General features: G+C 38.4%; 1 long non-coding RNA gene across 1 annotated transcript; it reads right to left on the reverse strand.

Annotated features, from left to right (window-relative positions):
* Window positions 1-14,845: 14,845 nt before the first annotated feature.
* LOC144381760 (uncharacterized) lies at window positions 14,846-20,814 on the reverse strand. The gene is made up of 3 exons (XR_013447545.1): window positions 20,659-20,814; window positions 15,640-15,822; window positions 14,846-15,322 (listed from the first exon to the last, which is right to left on the reverse strand). It is a non-coding gene; the product is annotated as an uncharacterized LOC144381760 (long non-coding RNA).

Genomic DNA, 20,814 nt, shown 5'->3' on the forward strand with positions numbered 1-20,814 from the left:
AATGATCTTTCTCACCTTTGCCTGGCACCTTCAACCTTCAAGACTCAACTCATATAAAAATCGATTGCTTAGAGATTTCCTTGACTTTTCAGGCAGCTGTTTGCTCTATCCTATTGATCACATGAATATAAAAACATTCCACATCACATTACAACCCCTTAGAGAGACCTTGTGCTTCTGACCCCTTCACCGTGAGATCTTTATAGCTATAGGCTGTGTGTTTATTCAAATTGGCATCTGGCCTAGTTCAGGCTGCTATAACAAAAATACGAAAGACAGGGTGGCATAAACAACAGAAATTTATTTCTCACATTTCTGGAGACTGAGATGTCCAAGATCAAGGTGTCAGATGATTTGGTTGCTAGTGAGAGCCTTCTTCCTGTTTTGCCAAAGGACGCCATGCTGTGTCCTCAAATGCCTGAGAGAAAATTATCTCTCTTCTGTCTCATCTTCTAAGGGCACTAATCCCATTCATGAAGGACCACCCTCATGACCTACTGAGGTTCCAAAGGTTCCATCGTCAAATACCATCATAACAGGGATTAGGCTTCACCATATGAATTTGAGGGTGGGAGGAACATAAACATTTTGCCTATATTAGTATCTCTAATACATGGTTTAAAATTTTTGCTGAAGGATGGAAGGATTAAATAATAGTAATAGAAAAAAATGTTCCTGACTTTCTTTTCTAAACCCCCAGGAAGCAGCTTAGAAACAAGTTGGTTGGTGAAAGCAATCTGCTTAGTTTTCAAAATGTGATTGCTTCAGTAGGAGTTTAGTAAAATCATTAAGAAGACGATACAATTAGCAAAGAATAAAAACTATTAAATCTAAATAAACAATGCCACAATAACAGCAGCTAACATTTATTGCTCAATTACTGCAGAATTCTTCTATTTGTTTTCATGAGCAAACTCATTTAATCCTCACAACAACCCTATTAGGTAGTTATTACTATTGCAAGCTGCCTTTTGAAACTGAGGAAACTGAGGCACTGAAGGTTTTGCTGTGAACACTTGAAGCTAGTAAATGGCACGACTGAAATTTGAACCCACACAGTCCAGTTTGAGAGCTGTATGCTTAACTTCCACGGTAGATGAATAAAGAGCCACGGAAAGAAACAGATGTCAGAGAGAGAAATTTTTCAAAAGATTAAAATTTCCCATCTCTGTTCTTAGGGGAACGATTCAAATGAGAAAGACCTATGTACAAATGACTGATAATGTTATTTAAGACTAAGCTAGGGGGGCGCCTGGGTGGTTCTGTCGGTTAAGCCTCTGACTCTTGGTTTCGGCTCATGATCTCGGGTCATGAGATCGAGCCCCACATGAGCTCCGCACTCAGTAGGGTGTCTGCTTGAGGATTCTCTCTCCCTCACCCTCTGCTCCTACCTTTCCTCACACTTGTTCTTTCTCTCTCTAAAATAAATAAATAAATCTTAAAAAAAAAAAAAAAAGACTAAACTAGGCCAGGAAAATCTGTAATGTTTCTATAAAGTGTGGTTAATGAAGGCAAGTAAGACTCAAATTATAAGAATTAAATTGAAAGAATATCACATAAACACAGATTTATCAAGGGAGATTTTACACATACACATCTAACACTGCAGTAAAGTTTTTAGGGATACAAAATAACTGTAAAATATGATTCCTGCTCCAAAGAACAAACAAACACTGTTGTTGCACAAGATGTGACTGTCATACACAAAGTAATTAGATAATAGATAATAAAATCTTAAATTTTGTGGTACAGGTAATAACTGCAATTATAGAACAACAAATGTACATTAAATAGTCAAGTTATTTATTTTTAAAGGTAATTTTGAAAATTAAACTGGGAATTCTTTTTCTCAGGTGCTTCCAGAATCATCCCCTCAACAGAAATTTTATAAAATAAAATTGCTACTCCTATAAAATTCCACAAAAATTAAGCTTAAGAGACAAAGAACAAAACTGAAATCCACAGCTCTAGACTGAATTTTGATTAAAAAAAACAACAACAACACAACAAGCTTTGTTTCATGGTCTGAGTAAAATGGGATAGCATTAGGAAAACTGCCTCAGGAAGTCAGAACACAATATAAATCAGTCAAACTTTCCATACCTTTCTAGTTGCAGGAAATCTTAAAATATCACTCCATTCTGCCTGTGTGTGCAGCAAAGGCAAAGTTTTTAAGGCATTCAAAGTATGTTGTAAGGTAGAGGTTTTACGTTTTATCAAATTAAAGTAACAACTTACATGTTAACCTTATTTACAAATGTCATTTCAAGGAATGGGTGTACACTATAAAAGACATAGGAAGTCTTACCCACATGGAATGAAAGAAGAAATCTACAAGAAAAGGAAATTAACTAAAGTAAAGGGAATAAAGGAAAACAAGATATTTTCTGGCTGCTCAGGATGAAAAGGTTTTAAGCTCACTGAAATAATAATTAATTAACTACAAAATCAGAACAACATAGATTTGCCAGTGTACCACTCATGTGGAAGGGAAGAGGGTTTTAGAGACCCAAGGACTCCAAGACAGACTGGAAAAACAGAGGCAGCCTTGCAAATATGATAGATGATACCTTGGCCAAAAATATTCTGGAACTTAGCTCTTGAACTGAGAAGTCCAGAGTTATTCAGGTTTAATTAGCTGGTGACCAGATAGTTTGGAATGACTTGCTTAATTAGGCATATCAAAGGTCAGTGTAGTTATTATGTCCTTAACCCCCTGAGAAACCTTGCTAAAATAATTTGATGTCTTTGATTAGAGACCTCTAGGAGTTCATCTTACTTCTCACCTTAATTATTAAGGCCTTACCTTCACATATTATTTTATACTTGAATATTTGTTGTCATTATTTTTAATTTTTTATAGGAATATATATGTTTATCTCTCCATATTGTGTGTGTTTATCCTCCAGATAAATTGTAGCTTGTTTCCAGGATGGCTACCATCAATTTCTTCCATCCCTGTGTCTACTCCCTTGAATCTGGGCTGGTTTGTAACATTTTTGCCTAAGAGAATACAGTGAAATTGATGCATGACTTCCAACACTAACTCCCAGGTCTTGAAGTCTCTCCTTGAATCTCTTGGAATGCTTGCTCTTTAAGTTGTCATGCTGTATGAAGCCAAAGTCAGAAATGTAGAGTGGCCACATAGAAGAGAGAGAAATGCCCCCTCAGTCCCCAGTTCCTGTAGATATCCCAGCCCAGGAGCAAGACACTTGAGTTTCAAAGAAGCTTTCAGATGATTCCTACCTCAGCTGACCCCAACTGAGAAGTGCCCAGCTTTGTCTGTTAGCCCCGAGAGCCATGAAATGAAATAATAAATTATTTTAAGCTACTAAGCTTTGGGGTCGTTTGTTAACACTGCAATAAATAAGTGGGATGTGCAATTAGCATTTACAGACAGATCTAATAATTCTTTACTCATTCATAACAGTATAAAATTCTGCACCACCCTGTTATTCTTAAACGTAACTAATTCGACATATCTATCATATGTTAAACTGGACGACATCATCATACTCTACTTATTTCATTGGGCCCCAAAATAAGTTTTTATTTTGTTGAAATTTGTAAGGGCTATCAAATAATACAGTAAAATTGATATATACACGAATATACTCCAGAAGTTTATATTAATGAAAAATGGTTATATATTCTTTTTTGTAAATAGACTTTATTTTTTAGAGCGGTTTTAGATTCACGGCAAAATTGAGCAGAAGGTACAGAGCATTGCCATATTCCCCCACATATTCACAGAACTCTCTCACTATCAACATCTGCATCACACTAGGGCATTTGTTATAATGGATGAACGTACACTGACACATCATTATCACCCAAATCCACAATTTACATTATGATCATTCTTTTTTTTTCTTTAAGTTTTTATTTATTTGACAGAGAGAGACACAGCGAGAGAAGGAACACAAGCAGCAGGGGTGGGAGAGGGAGAAGCAGGCTTCCCACCGAACAGGGAGCCCAATGCGGGGCTCGATCCCAGGACCCTGGGATCATGACCTGAGCCGAAGGCAGATGCTTAAAGACTGAGCCACCCAGGTGCCCCCGTTATGATCATTCTGGTGTTGTATGATTTATGGGTTTGACAAGTGTACAATAATGACATGTATCCACTATTATGGTATCATACAGGATGGTTTCACTGCCCTAAAAATCCTCTGTGCTCCATCTATTTATCCCCGCCTCCCTTCTAACCCTCAGCAACCACTGATCTTCTTTCTGTCTCTATACTTTTGCCTTTTCCAGAATGTCATACAGCTGGAATCATACAGTATGTAGTCTTTCACATTGGCCTCTTTCACTTAAAATATGCGTGTAGGGTTCTTCCATGTCTCCTCGTGACTTGATTATATATTCTCATTGAAAGAATACTCTGTCATATGTCCTTACCCTTGACTCATTCTTTAAATCCTCTCACATTTAGTTTCTGTTCTTACTCCTCTATGGAAGCCCATGTTCTTAAAGGTCACAGGAGATTTCCTAATTCCAAAATCCAGCCTTTTCTGCAGCATTGACTATTACTGCCCACTACCCCTTTTAAATTCTTGCCTATGGCTTTGTGAGACTGTTCCTTTCCTTCTCTTCAATCTTTCCATTCTCCTTCCTTTCCAATCACCATCTTACATAGTCTTCATGGGTAAGTATTCCCCAAAAGGCTGCCCTTGGCCTTGGCTATACTCGCCATTATCACCTCAGCATCTCTTTCTCTCACACCCATATTATCTTCCATGTAAAAATATCTAAGAATAATCTTTGATAGTTTCTCTTCCTTCTCACATTCAGCCAGTTACCAAAACCTCTCAATTCTCCCTCCTTGTTACATCTCCCTCCTTCTTTCCATTTCTTCAATCTCCCCCCTAGTTGAAGACCTCATTGACTCCTGTTTAGATAATGACAATAGAGTTACAGCCACTGTATCTCTGCCTTAAGCCTATTTCCTTCTAACTCATTTTATTCAGTCCTGCTAGATTAATTTTCCTGGACTGCTTTGCTGATTAATGCCTATTTCAGTGTCATTTGAAGTATAAATGTATCTTTAGGATGATTGTGTAAACTGTTGTTTTTCTACATAATTATGATAACTTATAACTAGATAAAAATAGTTAAATAAATTAACATCTGATGAAAATGTATCAGATGAAGTAAAAGGACATCATATTCAATAAATTGAATATCAGGAGAGGGTGAATTAGATGACACAAAGAGGAATATTATATCCCCATCAAGCCAACAAATATTTATAAAATTTTGAATTATAATGCAAAGCAGAATAATAGATAATAATAATTATAACATTTATAATAGTACTTGTGTACTGGCATTCTAACTTTAATAAAATTTTTGTTATTTTATTCAATTTAGGCCATGAATGTTTTATGAAAATGTCCTCTTTGGTGTTATTTATATCTTGACAGGATGTTTTATAAAGCAAAATTTTATTCCTTCAAAATTTCCTCAAAATATAGAAAAAGCTACAAAGTCATGCACAATATACATAAGTTATCTTTAAGGCCAAATAAAGCAGGTATAAAGAAAAAGAAGTTGAAAAAATTAGAGAAACATCAATATTCAAAATACATTTATAAATTTTTTTAAGTATATGACTAATTTTAGTTTGAGTACGTGGAGGCTACAAATTTAAATTAAAATCTTGCCAAAATTTTATCGTTTCTATAGTTGATGAAGACCATTAGAGATTTTTCCCAAATATAAGTGCTAGGTATAAAATTCCTTCTAGAAAATATATACCAGTGAAAACCTTGTTTCCTTAATTGTATTTGGTCTTACACGAAAAGGGTAATGGGGATATTAAATGTGTTACGTCAGCTTCATATGCATCAGACATTTTGATTTTTTTTATTTTTATTTTATTTTATTTTATTTTTTTAAAGATTTTGTTTATTTGACAGAGAGAGACACAGCGAGAGAGGGAACACAAGCAGGGGGAGTGGGAGAGGGAAAAGCAGGCTTCCCCCCGAGCAGGAAGCCCGATGCGGGGCTCGATCCCAGGACCCTGGGACCATGACCTGAGCTGAAAGCAGACGCTTAATGACTGAGCCACCCAGGAGTCCCTGCATCAGACATTTTGAAATGAAGAACCAACTAGCAATAATTTTTAATGAACAGTATGGTATATCAAGGATGAATTCAGTTGTACTTCTGCCTTACTTGCTTGCTGAGAGATTTCTGGATCTCAGTCTACTAATAACATAGTGAGTTGGGCTGAAAGAATACTAATCGAATGGAAAATCAGCAAAGAAAAATATCATCTAGTTGTCATCGACGCTGAAACAAACATGATTGTCTGTTGTCAACTTGGCATTCCTACTTTCCCATTTATGATCCATGCATCTCAGAGGAAAAATAGAACAAGAGTTCCCAGAATCCTCCTCCCCAGATGGTTCGAGGTCAGTGTCGGCCAGGAACAAGCACTTACGTGACATTGGAAAGGGAAGGAGCCAAAGCTATTATTCAAGGAGGGCAATGACAGATAGATGTGTGGGCTGACAGTAGACATGAGGTTCACAGCAGCTTCTGGATCAGTTCCAGCAAATCCCTCTTTGGGATTGTCCATAGACAACTGAGATGGCTAGTGGTAGCTGCTTGAGAATCACCTGTTTTAGTGCTATAAGTTTATATAGCTGGTAGAGCTTCCTGGAGATTGGGAGAAATAGAGGCTCTCAAGAAAGTTCTTGGAGCCAGTCACCTTGGCAATGCAAACTGAGATTATTGGCATAGCTTCCCTGATCTTTAACCTCCTAACCCTTCCAATGGTTGTGGAAGTCACTAATTTCCATATTCAAATTCTTTATATTTCATCTACATACAGTAGCTTTTGTGTTTTATATGAACTTTATTTAAAACAATATGCAGGTTGTTATGCATAATCGACACTGTTTTGGTAGGGTCTTCAAAAATTATGATGCCTTGTAATATAGGAATAGAATTATAACCCAAAACCAACAAAACGTACTCCGTATGAGAAATTTTTAAACTGCCTTGTCATACACTTATACAACATATTTAAACAAGATGGAGTAGGAGCTATAACGTTTAAAAGGGGTGTTTGAACAAAAGAAAGCTTTAAGAACTTTCCATATAAAAATATTAACATAGAAGGCCTTACAGAACTAAAAATATTGGCTGCTTTCAGAGAAAGTAACTGCTCTGCTGAAATCTCCTAAAGAAATAACCAAACTGATATGCCTCAAGAACATAAATGTTTCTTAGGTAATATGTGCTAAATATTCTCCTATTAATCTACGGCAGACATAAACTCTAACTTTCTTGATTCTACTGTAAAGGACTTTCTGGACACACTCTAACAATTCATACTTCTACTTGCATCGTTTGAGAGTGCCCCTTTCACTATATACTCGTCTTCATTATGATAATTTTTTCCGCTTTTTAGCTAGTAAGATTTCAGAGTCCAGAGTGCTAACCATTACACTAGCTAGTAAGATTTCAATAGCATTTTAAAGTTGTTTCTTTTGGCCTTCGATTTATCTGGCATTTATAATATTAGTCTTATCTAGGTAAGAAAACACAAATCTAAAAACCAGGAAACATGATATTATTCTTGGTTCTCATGTGGATTTTTCAACCTGGCCAAATATTTGTGTTTTCAGTTAAAAAAAGAAATTTTTAAAAAAAGATTGTTTGCCCTTTTTTTTTTTTAAGTAACCTCTATGCCCAACATGGGGCTCAAACTCACAGCCCTGAGATCAAGAGTCCACAATCTACCAACGAGGCACCCCAGCACTCACTCTTCTTTCTCAAAGTAGCAATATTTGAAAAATAAGAACAGAGGAAAGTCGATACATTTAAATATGTTAACTTGAAAGCAAATGTTCACTGGCTTATTTATATTTGTTGGGTCACTCTAGGCCCTGGGCAAGTACAAGGACCCAAGGCTGACTGGAGGCCTCCCCCTCTGGTGGGGACACAGACTAGCAAGCAGGCACCAGAGGGGCTCCACTGGTCTTTGTCCAAAGCCCTTGGGCCACAGGTGTTTCAGAAGCAATGTTCTTTGTGGGGTTTTAGAAGGGTAAAAGTATATATATAGCATTTAATACATAACACCCTTGATAGAGCCTAGGGCAGCCTCCCATAAACAAATACGACATTTCTGCAGTAAAACATAACATTATAAATAGCTTCATGTTAGTTCAGGTCAGATCTTGCTGCCAAATAAGACTTGGCATTAATCAGAAAATAAACTTTTGGTTTTCAGAACTGCAGATAAAGGACTGTGGACCCGCAAGATGGCATCATATGTTCTAGAATAAAGGGAAGAACAGAGTACTATGGGAATGTGTAGGTATGGTACCCAACCCAGGCTGGCAGGAGGCAGATGCGCTGGTGGAGAGAATGTATAAATTGGCTCATAAGTACCAATGAAATAAAAAGATCTATTGTATTATTGTTCCAGAGAGTAGTGAGAGAAGTTGAGGAAGAGATTATTGCCTGATAATGAACTCTGAGAGACTGCTTTTGAGTTTTCTTACTTTATTATTTATTGTGTTACAAACTGTCAGATACCCTCTATTGTTGTGTTACAAAGTTGACAATGAAAAACATTATTGTCTGGTCTATTCAATTCTCCTACTGATAGAATGAAAAATATTGCAAACAACATATTAAATAGCAATGTCTTCATTTAAACACCCAACTATTCCTTGTGTGTCTAGGCCATAGTTCAAGGTTTTTATACTTTCTTACTGTTCAATGGGTCTCTTTGGCCCTAGCCAAGCTCTCTCCTACCTCACCATACAGTTGATCATCTCACTTTCATGCCTGGAAACTTTAAGAGCTCCTTGTTGGAAAAAATTCTCTCTCTCTGTCTCTCATATATATATGAGAGAGAGAATTTTATATATATATACACACACACATACACACATACGTATATATAAATGGCATATATGACACACATATATGACATGTATCATATATTACATATACGACACACATATATGATATATACACAATACACACACGTGTATATGTAAACGACATATATGACACATATATGACGTGTATCATATATTACATATATGACACATATATATGATATATACACACATATGTATATATAAATGACATATAGGACAAACATATGACATGTATCATATATTACATATATAGGACACACACATATATATGATATATATATATATACACACACACTATATAGAGCAGGAGTGAGACACACAAACTTGGGGTAAGAGCACAAGTACTAGGAAGCTTTATCAGGATTACAAACTGGATGGTAAAAGGGCAGGAGGGGCAAACAGGACAAAAGCCCGAGCTCAAAAGAGATGTACAAAGCAACGTGATCCAGGCCAATCAAAAGCTTTTGTTAAACAGGCCCCTTGGAACTGAAGTATATGGAAAGCAGATCCAGAACTAGAATCCTCTTCACATGAGCTTAGAATATCTCAATGTGTGAAATATTCGTGTGTGAAGAGTCATTTCTAAAGTTTATTTTCTACAGTATTTTTAACATTCCTTTTTTTCCAATCTTACTTGCACAAATTATTTGCACTGTTTTTCAAGGTGGGCTTTACTAAACAATGCAAATCGAGGACCTGATCAGATTAGTTATACATTAATCAATCAAAAGTATCTGTTGAGAATCTATTCAAATTGACCAGCACATAAGAGAAATCCTGAGGGTAATTGTTAGAAAATAAAATCAGGAAAATTTGAGCAATATGGTTTTATTGTATTGTCTAATCAGCTTATTGGATGCAAAAAGTGTTTTTAAAAAATCATAGAAACCCATAAAACAGCTTAATAGATGTACCTTTAAAACATTTAAAAGCTTCAGGGCATTCCTTGGTTTCTACACTGCAGTGTATTTACAAATACAAAATTCAAAACAAGGCTATTCATTTTTCCTAGTTGGAACAAAGCGAAGGCACCAAATATTAAAACCTCAAAGATGGTCATTTGAATTATGACTATGCAAACTAAAGGAGCTTGGCTAAACATAAAAAATGCAAAGTCTGTTTCATTTCTTGTTCCTTACCTCAACTCGAATCTGTGGGCAAGGACGGAAAGAAGGCATGTGATGCCTATTTCCCATTTTATTTGCTTACACACTAAAAGATGGTGGACCCTAAATTCTGTTATAGTCTCTTTACTGCCTCCCATCTCTTAGGTAAGATGTTCACCTAATTGGGACTTTATTTCAGTGACAATTATAAAAAAAAAAAAAAAAATTTGTTCCGAATGGAACCAAATTTTCCTAAGGTAAGGTTGATATCAACCCTGGATTGTGAGTATATGGGGGAGGGGGGACGTGTAAAGGGAGACATTAAATTCCTTCTTCATGCAAACATGGGACTGCACTCCCTGAAAGAGCTTTGTTTTTGAAGACTGTAATAGTCCTGCAAGATAGGTTTTAAAGATTAGGAGAAGAAGGCTCAGAGGTGGAACTATATGGGAGACCCAGTTTCTAGGAGGCCCAGTCAAAATCAGAATTCAGATTCCTGGCTCCTTGCACCATATGCTTCATACCATATGCGGGAGGAAATGCATTTTCTGCAATGCATTCATGCATTCCCTCAAATGAGTATTTAGTAAGTAATGATTTAGTCTTTATATAGTAGTACCTGCCGAAAGTCGGGCACTGCACAGGGACACAGGAGTGAACAAATCATACAACAATCCCCAATATTATGGACTACATTTATGTGGAGAAGAGAGAAAATAAATAAAAGGAACAAGTAAAATATATAAGAAACCAGATGGTGGAAGTACTATGAAGAAAACTAAAGCAAGAAGGGACCAAAGGTACAAAGCAAAGGGAGACTGTAAATTTAACTCGGTTGGTCAGAAGAACCACACCGACAACGTGCATTTGAACAAAGACTTGAAGGAGATGAGAGACTGATATGTGGATATCCATGTGGAGCATTCTGGGAGGGAAACAAGTACAAAAACCCTGATGTGAGAGTGTGTCCAGCATGTTCAAAGAAAAGCAAGGAGGGCGGTGTGGCTGGAGCAGAGAGGACAATGCAGAGGGTATAGGAGATCCTGCTGGGTTGTGCCAGGCCTGTGTGGTTTGTACTCCATGTGAGGTCGGAAGCCATGGGAGAGTTTTGAGGAGAAGAGTGACAGGATGTGGATTACATTATCGTCTCACGTTGGCTACTTTTGAGAATAGTCTGGAGGTGCAACTGTAGAAGCAAGAAGACTGGTTAAGAATCTCCAACAATAATCAAGGTGAAACGTCAGGGAGGCCAGAGAGACAAAGGGAGACGGTCCTGATAAGTTGTTAATTTTAGATAGATGTTGAAGGTGGGGTCAGTAGGATCTCTTGATGGTTTGCATATGGGTGTGAGAAAGGAGGAGAGGAGTCAAGGATGACTGCAAAGCTTTTAGGTGAGCAACTAAATCATGAAGTTGTCATTTACTGAAATGGGGAAGGCTGTGAGAGAAACAGATGTGTGGAAAGACCAGGGAGGGTTTTGGTTTTTGTTTAAAGATTTTATTTATTTATTTGTTTGTTTATTTATTTATTTATTTATTTATTTGAGAGAGAGAGAGAGAGAACGCAAGAGAGTGGCAGAGCGAGAGGGAGAGGGAGAAGCAGGCTCCCCACTGAACAGGGAGCCCGATGACCTGAGCCGAAGGCAGATGCTTAACTGACTGAGCCACCCAGGTGCCCCTTTTTTGTTTTGTTATTGATATCAAAGATGTCAAGGATTTGTTTGCAGATTTTACTTCACAAGATATAAATATGCGTTAGTTGTTTTTTTTTTAAGGATTTGATGTATTTATTTGAGAGAGAGAGAGCTAGAGAGAGGCAGGGGGAGAGGGAGAGGATAAGCAGGCTCCCCGCTGAGCAAGGAGCCCAATGGAGGAGGGGCTCGATCCCAGGAGCCTGAGATATGACCTGAGCCAAAGGCAGACGCACTTAACGACTGAGCCCCCAAGGCACCCAGAGTTCAGTTGTAGACATTCCAAGTTTAAGGTGGCATTTAAGACAGCCAGATAGAGGTCAAGCAGGCAGTTGAATATACAAGTCTGGTGTTCAGGCGGGAGGTGTGGACTGGACATATTTGGGAAGTCAGCAGCATATCCATGATATTCAAGCTCTGAGGCTGAATGAGGTCATCAGGGGAGTGATTATGGATGGAGAAGGGGCCGGGGAGCTGAGCCCTGAGCAGAGAAGTCAGGGGAATGCAAGGTGAACTCTTTCAGATGCTGCGGATCGCTCACCTGAGATGAGGATTGAAAACTCACTGCATGTAGCAATGCGAATGTGGTGGGTGGGCTGAGCAAGTGCAGTGTGGGTGGAAGAGCGCTTGGCTGGAGTAGAGTGGGTTCGGGGGCAAGGGCAAGGGCAGGGGGAGGAGCGGGAGAGAGTAGTCAGTTCCCATGCACTTGCCATATTTTTGTGGCTGACAACTATAAAAAAAGTTTTAGTAATTATAACAAGAATTGAATTGTTACTGAATGCCCCTTGTATTATAGGCCCTGTGCAAGGACTTTATACATTAAAAAAGAATTATTCCTTCCAACAAAATGTAGTTCACCAATGAGAAAAGTGATGATTAAAAAGGTTAACTTTCTCAAGGTCCCATGTGTGGCAAGTGGCACAACTGAAATTTGAATTTAAGTCAGTTTGACTCCAAGCCTTCATCCTCAAACACTGTGCAACATGGCCTTCAACTATTACACAGTCACACTATGTAGCTAATTAAATATTAAATAGCCACATAAGAGGGATTCTTTCCTGAGGTTAAAAACTAGTTTGGAAATGTTTAAAAACAAAATTCAACCAAATAAATTTTAAAGATCTTATTGGTTTTGTTCAACAATTCATGAATGAGGTAACATACCATCTAGCAAATAAGGAACTCTGAGGGGCACCTGGGTGGCTCAGTTGGTTAAGGGTCTGACTTTGCCTCAGGTCATGATCTCAGGGTCCTGGGATGGAGCCCCACATCTGGCTCCCTGCTCAGCGGGGAGCCTGCTTATCCTCTCTCTCTCTCAAATAAATAAATAAAAATCTTAAAAAAAAAAAAAAGAAAAGAAAAAAAGGAGCTCTGATGGGGTGCCTGGGTGGCTCAGTTGGTTGAGTGATGGACTCTTGGTTTCGGCTCAAGTCCTGATCTTAGGGATGTGCAATCACACCCCTCATCGGGCTTCACGCTCATGCGGAATCTGCTTGAGTTTCTCTTGCCTCTCCTCCCATGCTTTCTCTCTCAAATAAATAAATAATTAAAAAAAAAAAAAAGGAGCTCTGAGGAGCTGTACAAAATGGAAGATATTTATAGGCAGAAGGAGGCAGGACAAGAAAGTTTCTAGCAAAGAGTGGATTGTTTCAGGCAAGGTCACCTTCCTTGGGGGAAGGCAGAGTTCAATCAGACAGATGACCTCACTACTGCTGACCAGGTAATTCCAGATTGACTGGCCCTAAATTTCCATTCCTGGGAGAGGTTGAAACTGTAATTAAGATAGGTATTAAGTCTTGGTTTGGGGACATGGGCTTAGCACAAGTGACTCCATTCTGAACCTATTACGTCTTTTTTAACAGAAGAAGGAATGCAGAATGGTAGACAAGGGTCTACCTCCAAATTGGTCAAGGTATTCTTAATCTCTGGCAGGCATGAGAGGAAGAACCAAACAGGGCTGTTCATCAGTTCAGCCAACAGCCAGCTCACAGAAGGTCACCATCTATGTAGCCCCTTTCAATATAAAATGGCTGGATGAACCAATTGCAGCAATATTGCTAAACCAAATAACTTGGAAAGAAATTCAGCCCTATGAACATTAATGAAAAAGGAGGACTGAGGTATGTCTACAAACCTAGTATAGCAAGTACAAGGAAAAAGAAAAGCTTTTTCGTTACCTGGCCATCTGTTTGCATGAAAAGCAGTGGTACTTAGCCCTCTGCAGAGAAAGGTTTTGGGAGGGACAAATTTCATAATGTCCTATAGGCCCCCTCCCTTTCCACACCTGCCATTTAATTTTGACTAGTATTTTAATTTACCCTTAGAGTCAGCTATTGAACACTCTAAGGTGGGCCCAGTGGGATAAGACAAAAGTAACATCAAACAGAATCCCAATGAAATGCCATATGGCTCTCAAGATACACACCTCAGTGTTCTGATGGTCTCTGTTCTGATAGCCCGAGCTTTATAATTCTGTTACAGCTTGGTCCAATACTTAGGGAAGAAAGTATTAAAGTGTCAAATAGACCTTCATTAGCAACTACTGAAGAAAACAGCATTGTGGTTTTTGTGTGTGGTACAAGGGAACCAAACCACTGCAATTCAATGTGATAATCACATATTAAGAGAAGAAAATGAGAAGAGCTAAGTAATAAATAATAATAAATAATAAAGTGATCTTACAAATTAGGTAATATAGGTGAAATAATTTGGGGAGTTTTAAAGAGTTTACAGACACGAGCTAGTGTTACCAGGTAAACAAAATCAAGGGATATCATGGCTACAGCACAGAATCTATTGACCAGGCATTTACTTTTAGTATTATGGAAATAAAGACTTCACAGTGAAAATATTTGCATTTGTAAAGCACTTCTCATTCTTTTAAAAAAGCTATATATGTACAAGGAAAGAAATTAAAGTATTACAGTATTATAAACTGTGCAAAATATCTCTGGCTGCTAGGCCCTCAATTCTTTTCCTCAAAGGCAACCACAGTTTCTAATTTCTTCTGTAGCCTTCCATATCTATCTATTTATCTATCTATCTATCTATCTATCTATCATCTATCTATCTATCTATCTATCTATCTATTCATATTTCTTACCTATATCTCTGGAATAAAAAGAATCGGTCATCACCTGACAGTTTTCCTTTACTCTTTCACATTTTGTGAATTTTGGTATAGTCATCACACCCTATTCTGAAAAATAAGTAGCATTCATTTTTTCTCTGAAAATATTCAAGCAATTGGTAAATATGTGAACATTTAAGTTGCAGTTTTATCTTCAAAGGTTCACTTTACAATTTACCAAGGCAACCTGCCTGACACTGTTGGAGGTCAGAACTTTAAGATCAGTGCCTGCCCAGACGAAATCCTTAAATGTTTGCTGCCCAAGGTTCCTGCACTCACTGCATTCAGTAGGAAATCAAAACATGCTGAGAAAGCAGTGCTGATGAATTTAACCCTGGGCTTTTGAGGGAGTCTGCTTTCCTGAATACACCCCAAAGAAGTTGTGTTAGGTGACTTTCCTTTGATTCCTGAGTCTTTCTTCTTTATGTAGTCCTTAAGTATTTTATGAATCCAGGGAACATTTCAATACAAAATTGAAAGACACAAGCTGGAGGAGGAGAAGAAAAAAATTTTTTTAATTTTATTTTATTTAAATTCAATTAATTAACATAAAGTTTATTATTAGTTTCAGAGGTAGAGGTCAGTGATTCATCAGTTGCATGTAACACCCAGTGCTCATTCCATCACGTGACCTCTTTAATGCCCATCACTCAGTTACCCGATCCCCCAACCACCTCCCCTGGAAAAATTAAGTTCTTATATCCTTTGAATATGAAGCTTCAACCTGAAGCACAGAAGTGCACTGCATTGTGTTTACCACTTCATTTCTTCGCTGGGTACCATGAATGTGTTTCCCCAACTTACCCGGATGCTCCAGCATGTACAGATCTGGCCAGGAGCTTTTACATACTTCTTTGCCAGCTGGAGAACACTTGGATGACTCAGGACCTTCCCTCTGACTAATGGTCAGTAGTCTCCCAAAATTTGTTTATTTAACAATAAGCTGGTAGCTTCTGAGGTCTTTGAAAGGTTGCAACCTGTTAGAAACTGGGGGAGGTGGGGAAGGAATCCTTGAAAAATAAAGATCCACCATATTTATGTTATCGATTTTATAATTTAATGCGAGAAAGGACAAAAATGCAACTATTATGAATAGTTAAAATAACAGATTACATTTACACATAGCTGAGGTATTTCAGGAAAGTGTGCACAGAGCCCTCTGACATAGGACTTCCTCTTACTCCAAAGTCCCCACTACCCCCTCTTCCTAAAACAAGAAGCCCATTGACCTCATTTGTTTCTGAAATGGCTATTTCTTAAAAAATGAAACTTTCACACTGAAACCTTTTTGCTATAGCTACATAATGAAAACGCAACCGTCAGTGTACAAAAAATTTCCCAAAATATTCATATAGGCTGCTTGGGACCAGGCAGATAAAACAATAGCCAATTGAATTTTTCCCTCTTCACCTAATTGTTTTGGTCGTGGAAAGACATAGGCAAAGCTTGGCTGAACACCAGTCATTCATTCATACTCTTAAGATTTCACGCTGCAGAGTGTGCTGGAATAAAGAAGTTCAAACTGACATTAGAATTAATGGTACTAATGATAGCATCTTAGCTGGAGAAAAGGATTTCTGGGATTCTGTAAAACTGCAGAAAAAGAACTGAAAATATGGGACGAAATGGAGTTTGTCTGGTACATAGGATATAGGATAAAAAAAGATCATGGACTCAAACAAATATAAAACAATATGAAGCTACTTAAATTAAGTGAAAGAGAGAAAGAAGAGACACAGTCATACCTGAATGAAGACCTCTGCTTCTTGATGCTTATAAATCCAATCCTTACTTAAATGTGCTACAGAACTAAAAAACTGGTCGGCTTCTACTTTGCTCTAAACCGAAGACAGTGTACAATGTAGGGAAAAGGCTCATAATTACTGTTTCCTTTCTTTTCTAGAGTACAGCTCATTGCTCTTCACTGCTCAGGAGAAAAAAACTACCGGATTTGTGGGGGCTTTTTCTCCCTCACCTCATCCCTAGACCCAGTTAAAGCTTTAATCCTATCCCTTCAAAGAGTACAGCATTTCAATTCATTTCAAAGGACTGGATTGGTGCTGATGAGAATGGGACCAAAATTTTAAAAAGAGATTAGTTATGCTGAGAAATGTCCATTGTAAATACTGCAAGAACACTGAACCAACCAGCCCATATCTACTGCTATTTACAGGAAACTGTACAAAATATAGTACTGGAACAGAAGGGAATAGGGCATGTGCCACACACTTTGAAGATGGAGAAAAAATTCAGTGTAAAATAAATTAAGGACCCTCCAAAGAAAATAAGAGATTAAGACATTCAAATACATATGCGCTTCACACACACACACACACACACACAACTAAGCAAATAAAAATCCTTAAAACCTAATTCAAAAAAATTGTAAAACACTATTGTGGCAATTTCAGGGCTCTATTCTTCTACAAGACAGATAATAAGCTAGACGCTCTGCCCATGACAGCGAATACAATTGTTCCAAAGATCTAGTCACTAAATGCTTTTTAAAAAAAAAAAAATCTGAAAATAATTACATCAGCATATGGACTCTGGAAAATTTCTTCTACCGTAATAAGTTCAGATGGACATTTCCTGTTTCACGTTTCTAGTACACGTTGTCTTTTAGACAATAACAGTGTGAAACAATAGTTTGGCATGAGTTCAATGCATACTAAGAAATGCCCCGGCCCTTGAAGGCTGGGATGAGTCAGCCTCAAATGGCAAAGAGAATAAGATTCAAGAAGTTGAATCGTTCATGTTTCTTGACCAGTAAAGAGCTCTTAAATTTAACATTTGCCCTTATACAGCCAGCATTCACTCTTGTGTCTGCATAACCTGGATTTATTTTTTTTTAAGATTTTATTTATTTATTTGAGAGACAGAGGGACAGAGCCCACAAGCCAAGGGAATGGCAGAGGGAGAGGGAGAAGCAGGCTTCCCACTGAGCAGGGACCCCGATGTGGGGCTCGATCCCAGGACCCCAAGATCATGACCTGAGCTGAAGGCAGACGCTCAACCGACTGAGCTATCCAGGTGCTCCCATAACCTGGCTTTAAAAAAACATTGTTTGTAAGGCAAAACTGCAATCCTGAAAAAAGAATGTGTTGGCAATTCCTCTTAAGTTGTTAACCAGCATTGGCCTTTGCTTCCACTGCTCAACCTCCTGCTCCTACTCTGAGTGGAGTGTCCAGGTGAAAATGAGCTTCTCTGCCCCTCATGAAATGTGGCAAACCCCTGGCCATCCTTACCCTCTCGATGGGCCTTCCTACTACTTTGAACACCATGAGACAGAGCCAGCAGGTCCCGGGCCCCTCTTAAACTTGGTAGTTCACACATCCATCTTCCCTGATGCCAGACTGGGACCATCAGAGCATGTTGGCAACCAAGGAAGCCAGGCCAACTTACAGTATTTGGGTCGGTCATTTCCAACGGCATCCCTCATCTCTAATCTTCTGCCACACAGTTAAGAAGGTAGATGAACAGAGCATTCTAAAATCAGCCAGAGCCTGCAGAGGACTCAACAGCGGGACCAGCGTTGGGAGGGGCAGAATGGGAGATGAGAAGTTGCAAAGTGTAAGGAACGACAATGGGGCAAGCAATGGAGGGTTGCCCTTCAAACAGAGCCAGAGAATTGCAAGGAGGAAAGAACTGGAAGTCATCCTTGACCAACCCTTCTCTTTCACTTTCCAAACACAACCAATCACCAAGTTCTCCTCCTTTTTTACTTCGATGGATAAAAAGACCTGCTGTTTTATTTTTCCCCAATAATAAGGTTTTATTTACTTAAAAATGACAGACGATACATGTTTGTTTTCAAATTTCAAAACAATATAGAAAGATAGAGAGAAAAAGTAAAAATCACCTCCACATCTACTTATCTAGAAATAGACAGTTTTGATATTTTGTCAAAAAGGCTTACCGATATCGCTGTATACTCACATGCACATTCCTGCACACGTGTACGGACTATTTTACAGAAAGTGAGGCATGTTATACAGCGAGTTTGATAATCTTTTTTTTCACTTAGTAGTGGGTCATGGTGTCTATTTCAATTAATATAGATGCATACAATCATGGTTAGTGGTTGCATAATATTCCGTTGAGGGGATATGTCATAATTTAACAACTTTTCCATTGAAGGAAATTATTATTTTTTTCAATTTTGACTGTTATTGACAGCCCTAATGCTAACACCTTGTGCACACATGTGTGCTATTATGAGACCTTCTTTACTAATCTGATAATAAAAAATAGCTCTCATCTTTTCATTTCTATTTTTTGAACTTCGGTGAGGTTTTAACATTTTGCAGACCATTTGTATTCTTTGACAAATTGCTGTGTCCCTGTTTCTTTTGTGTATGTGTATGTGATTTATTTTTCATTTTTCCTTTTTTTTTTTTAAAGACTTTATTTATTTGAGAAAGAGAAAGTGAGAGAGAGCATGAGACGGGAGAGGTCAGAGGGAGAAGCAGATGCCCTGCTGAGCGGAGAGCCTGATGCGGGACTGGATCCTGGGATGTTTAACCAACTGAGCCACCCAGGCACCCTCCATTTTTCTATTAGAATACTTTCTCTTATGGAGTCATAGATGTCTTTGTATATTAGGGAAACCAACCCTTTCATCATTCATAAATGTGACACCCATTTTTTTTCCAGTTTGTCCTTGCCTTTTAAACTTAATTTTATGATGTGTTTGCTGAAGCATTTAATTTTTACATAGTCCAGTTTATCAGTAGTTTAGTTTTTGGTTTATCCCTACCGATTTAATCTCCTAACATTGCTACCAGCACTGATCAGATCTTTTGTCGTCTTTCCCTCAAATAACTAGACGAGTCTGAATTGGACTCCCTGCTCTCTGTCTCCTGGAATCTACACTCCACACAGCTGTCAGAGTGGGCTTTTTCAATGGAAACCTGGCCAGGTCACTCTTCTGCCTAAGACCATTCAGTGGTATGTGTCTCAAACTGGCTATTCATACAGTTCTTCCAGGAGTCAATGAATGACAACTAACCACAGCAAATATTCCTAGAACATTATTTATTTGTGAAGATGTTTGAAGAAAGAAAGCACAGTATTTTTATATTAAGAAAAACACAAATATATGACAGAGCAGGATTCAAAATTCAAAGGAATTTTTAAAATACGCCAGAAGATTTCAAAGGAATATCAGAATTTAAGTGGTAGTGGTTCAAAGGCAATGGGTATGGAGGACCAGTCTTCACCCCCTTCACATTTGCGGCAAGGAGTGCCTCACATTCACCAAAATCCATTGCCTTTTCCTTCCCGTCACATAGATCTCCCTGCCTCCTTTGAGGTGAGGTGTGACTATGTGATTGAATTCCGACCAATGGAATGTAGGAGAAATTAGGGTGATCATATGATTTCTTGTCCAAATCAGGACACTACTAAGAGTGGAAGAGGACAGTATGGAATTGTTGACTTGGGAATTCGGGCATAAATATGGGCATGTGATCACCACAGGGAGACGTGAAGCGTGCCACAGGGTGGGTCCAGGTCTAACCCCCCCAGCTCATCTCCAGTCTGCTGGCAGATGCAGAAGGTGCTAGCAGAAGACTCAATGCCCTGGCAAGAACCGGGGGTGGAAGAAGGCTCGCATTAACTGTTCCCGGGAATGAGGACTCCACTTCAGCATTTCAGACCCTTGTTGGTGACAGCAGTTCTTATCCTGCTAGGACAACATGGAGCACAGGGCTTCCCATGGTGTGGCCTCTCCCGAGCCCTTCAGCCTTACCTTTCATCTCTCCCTAGCTGGAAGGTAAGCTCTAGCAAATTGAAGGCTCTCGCTCATACATTTTTAAATACCTGTTTAGGTGTCAATATTTCCCACTGGACAGAGAACTTGACGGCATCATCATCATCATCATGATAGATTTCATGAATATCTGTTGGATGAGGAAATATTTAGCCACATAGGATGTAAATCTTCCAACAGTGGCTATTTCATGTCCAGAAACAAAC

Source organism: Halichoerus grypus, chromosome 5, assembly GCF_964656455.1.
Source record: "Halichoerus grypus chromosome 5, mHalGry1.hap1.1, whole genome shotgun sequence".
Taxonomy (NCBI): domain Eukaryota; kingdom Metazoa; phylum Chordata; class Mammalia; order Carnivora; family Phocidae; genus Halichoerus; species Halichoerus grypus.